This window comes from Triticum dicoccoides, chromosome 1A, assembly GCF_002162155.2.
Source record: "Triticum dicoccoides isolate Atlit2015 ecotype Zavitan chromosome 1A, WEW_v2.0, whole genome shotgun sequence".
Taxonomy (NCBI): Eukaryota; Viridiplantae; Streptophyta; class Magnoliopsida; order Poales; family Poaceae; genus Triticum; species Triticum dicoccoides.
In genome coordinates this window covers 539698195-539702933 of record NC_041380.1, presented here as the reverse complement: position 1 = coordinate 539702933, position 4739 = coordinate 539698195, and positions in this window count along the sequence as shown.

Below are 4739 nucleotides of genomic sequence, written 5' to 3'. Positions count from 1 at the left end.
CCATCCACCACTTCTTCCGCTCCAACTTGGTCGGCATGTGGACACGACTCTTCAAGCCATCTGAAGACGACCTCCCCAAGGAAGGGCAGGACCTCGGTTTTGAGGACGACTATGCCGCCCAACTAGTAAGTATTTGACATACAATTTTTGTATTTCCATATTTCTCCAAGCTCCAAAGACCCCGATTAACTAGTTGACCTCTCTTTTACTGAAGTGGGTCGTCAGGGCGTTGCAGGTGCTATGCCCGGCACCGCCGCTGGAGGAGGAGAGGACTCCCCTGATAGCGGCCCTCCTAGTTGAGGATCCGCATGTATTGGCCCCCAAAGGGTCCAAGCCCCCGAAGGGTAGGGTGGTCGGGTCTTCAAATTTGAGATAACTTGGTTACCCAGTTCGAGAAGACCCACGCCTCCTCCACCCACAAGGACAAGGTGGAGGAGGGCGAAGAAGAAGAAACCCTCCCCCAAAGGGGAAGAGGGCGGCGTCGGAGGACGATGAGGCCGGGACGCGGACCAAGGGTCAAAAGAGGTTGAAAAAGACCTCGGCCGGGGCCGCCAACAAGGCCACATTGTCGGAGAAGATTATACAGTTCGCCGAGTCATAATATGATCCCTTGCAATGGGGAGGAACAAACCGGCACCCCGGAGGTGCGTCAATGTACTTAGGCTTTGGCTTATATTAGCTCCTTTCATCAGGATCTAGACTCGCATGAGTAACTTTGCATAGTCCGCCAAAGGCGTGCCATAGCGACTCCTCGAGCAGGTTGCCATCTGCCAGCAGGATGCCCGACCCCGCCACTCCCGCCCCAGCTCAAGTAGGGCTGGGGGAAGCAAAGTCTACTCCGCCCCCCAAGTTGACACGGTTGGGGCCTAAGAATCGGTCGTCATGGTCGAGGTTGAGACCTTGGAACCACAAGGCCAAGGGGACGGGGCCCCCGAGGTCGTCCAGGAAGGGCTGGGCCAATCATTGCTCCAACCGAAGTCTACTCCGGCTCCACCACCGCAATTGGAGTCCCTCTTGCCCATCACTTTTGTGCTGGGGTCTTAATTAGGTCTTACCACCCCTGCCTCCTTCCCAAGGGCGGGTTAGCCTGGGGTAGGGATGAAAATGGAGTGGTAAGTTTCCGCTTTTCCAGAGGAAAATGGAAATGGAGAGGAAATATGAAAACGGAAACGGAAATGAATTTTTTATGCAAAAACGGAAACAAAAACGGAATGGTGTTTTCCGGTGGAACACACGTGGAAATGGAACTTTCCGCTTCCATTAATATGGAATTTCCGTTTCTACTGTAGGCCCATGGCTGCTTTGTAACCCAACTATCAAACAACATGCAATGACACAATGAGTAGAATGAGCAAAATGTATCATTAGAGTACCAACTTTTACTACCACACACATACTCAGCTAGACCCTATATGGAATTGTCATGTACTACTACAATACTACCCTATGTTACCAACACAGCCATATATTTTGTAGCCATGTTAACAATTCCATCAATTTGTTTGTTTTTTGTCTGTATTTCTCCATGATTCAAGGGGGTTTAAGTTCCGGTCAACACACAGTTTTGTTTCCGTGTCCGCTCTGTATTCGCTCCGTGTTTGTTTCCGGTAGTATCTGTTTCCATATTCATTTCCGAGGTTTCTGTATTTGTTTCCGCTTCTGCAAAAAATATGAAAACAAATATGGTAGCACCCTGTTCCGTCCGTTTCCGCGTCGGTTTCATCCCTAGCCTGGGGTGGACTGAAGAAATGGAGGCATCCTTATCGGGCTCCTCCCTCAAGGAAGAGCAATGCGATTTGATTCGTGCGGCACTGCAAGGATTTTGGTCCACACATGCTGGAATGTGTGAGGTCTTCAAGGGCCTCATCACGAGCTTGGAGGTAATCTTCTGCCCTTATGCGAAAAGTAATTTCCCCACTTAGGTTTACTTGCAAATCCGTGTATTTGTCCGAGGACGTATTTACTTGACACTTAGACGGCATAGTCAGTGAGTAGCCCCCGAGCCCAAGGCTAGTTTTAAGAAACTAGCATTCGGATTAAAGTATAGTAGGAAAAGAGTGTGTAGCCCCCAAGACTTTGACCGATATAACATGATGTATCTCCGTAGTGTCAATAGGTTGATCATGGGGCTTATAATAAAGTGCTTGTGTGTAGGTTTCAACCTCGGCTCCGAGCTCCACCTTCGAGGAGATTGCGGCGATGAATCAGAAGCTCAAGAGGTCCGAGAAGGATCTTGACCTGATGAACAAGCGGGTCGAACAGTCTCAAGGTAAGCAACTGTGGTGACAATGTATGTCTTGACATTTGATGTATGTCTTTCATGTGGATCGAATATTTTGGATTTGTGAACACTTGGTGTATGTCTTGCATGTGGATACCCTGGTGATAATGGGGTATTCTATTGAGCCACTTGATGTGTGTTTTGGTAATCAACTTGCGGATTCCCGAGATGACAATGGGGTAATCTAGGCACATAGGTTGATACACGTTTTTGTCCTACTTTCTCCAATAGAAACTTTAGGGTAATCTTTGACGTTCTTTGTGTTGGATTGAATATTATGAATCTGAAATTGTTTGGTGCATGTCGAATAATTAACTCATAGATACTTGTGGTGACATTGGAGTATATAGGTGACATTAGAGTTGATTGGTGTGTATCATATAGTGTTATTTTAGTACAAACTCTAGGGCTGTTTGTGACACTTATAGGGATGGCTCAATGGATTGATCGGAAAGGATAAGTTTGAGGTGGCTTGCTACCTACAATAATTTCATCTTATGTTCTCTATTGATAAGAACTTTGGAGTGATTCTTCGTCACATGTTGAGGGATGGTTATATGATTCAATTATGTTAGCACCGTTGAGAGATTACACTAGTGAAAGTATGAACCATAGGCCTTGTTTCTAAGCATTGCAATACCATTTGTACTCACTTTTGTCGCTTGCTACCTTGCTGTTTTTATTATTTCTGATTACAAAAACCTATACCTACTATCCAGACTACACTTGTATCATTATCTCTTCGCCGAACTAGTGCACATGTACAATTTACCATTGTATTAGGTGTGTTGGGGACACAAGAGATTTCTTGTATTTAATTGCAGGGTTGCTTTAGAGAGACCATCTTCATCCTACACCTCCCCACAAATTGATAAATCTTAGGCCATCCACTTGAGGGAAATTTTCTACTATCTTACAAAACTCTGTACTTGGAGGCCCAACAGAGTCTACAAGAAGTAAAGTTGCATAGTAGACATCAATACTCACGGTTGCTTTTCCCATCTTTTTTCCTTCAATCTAGTTGCTGCTATCAGATAGTAGCCTCTCGGATGCAGGTATCCCCGACGATTATTACTACATGGAGTTCGACGCCACCGAGTTCGGAGGTCCGAGGCAGGAGGCTTGCGCCTTTTAGATCTAGCATCATTGTTTTGCTCAACGTTCTTAAGGATCCCTTGTATTTTTCTGTAGTCAGACCTAATTCTTGATGTAATATTGGGTCCTACAACCCCTGTTTGTAATATAATATTTCTTTGTTTAACTTGTATCTTAGAGTTGTTTTGTGATATTAACGTGGGTCACCGTTTGTGATTGTGCATGATGTGTGTATAATTAGTGCATAGTTATGAATGGGGGAGTCACAATCCTTCATCATGCCTCCCATGTTTGCCTTTTTTGGCCGATTTGATATCTTGATCACAACAACAATCTACCCGCCCCTCCCCCCGCCTACATCACACCTCCGATATTTCTTTTTTTATCGACATAATAAATTAACCATAATTTCCATCTACCCCGCCCCTCGGCCTTCTCATTCACAATGCGTCTGGTGTTTCCACTTTTTTGGTCCATGTGATAACTTCACCATGATAGCAATCTACCCTACCCTCCTTCTCCCTCACCGGGCCTGTGACATTTCCCTTTTTTAGCCAATCTAGTAACTTGATCATAACTGTAGTCTACCCCGCTCCTAGGCCTTCTCCTTCACTACACGTCTAATGTTTCCACTTTTTTTGTCCATCCGCTAAATTCACCATGATTGCTCTCTACCCCGCCATTCCACTTTCTCCTTCATCACACCTCCAACGTCTTCCCATTTTTGTCTGATCTAATAGCTTGATCACAACTGCAATCTACCCCACCTTTCAGCCTTCTCCTTCGCCACAAGTTTGGCTCATTTGATAACTTCACCATGATCACAATCTACCCTGTCTCTCCACTTTATCCTTCATCACGCCTCACATGTTTCCCCTTTTTTTTGGCCGATCTGACAACTTGATCATAACTGCAGTCTACCCCGACCCTTGGCCTTCTCCTTCACCGCACATCTAGTGTTTCCCCCTTTTTGGTCCAATGTCCATCTGATTAACTTCACCATGATTGCAATCTACCCTACCCCTCCGCCTTCTCCTTCACCGCGCCTTTGACGTTTCCCATTTTTTCGATTGATCTGATAAATTGATCATAACTGCAACCTACCATGCCCCTCGACCTCCGCCTTCAACACACCCATGATGTTTCTGTTTTTTGTTGATCCGATAACTTGACTATAAATGTAATGTAGCCCGCCCCTCCGCCATATCCTTCACGATACCTCGCACGTTTTCCCTGATCCAGCCAATATGATAACTTGACCATATCTGCAATTTACCCCGTCCCCGCCTTCTCGTCCACCATGCTTCGACGTTTCCCCTTTTTCTGTTCAGCTGATAGCTTGCAATAGCTGCAATCTACCCAC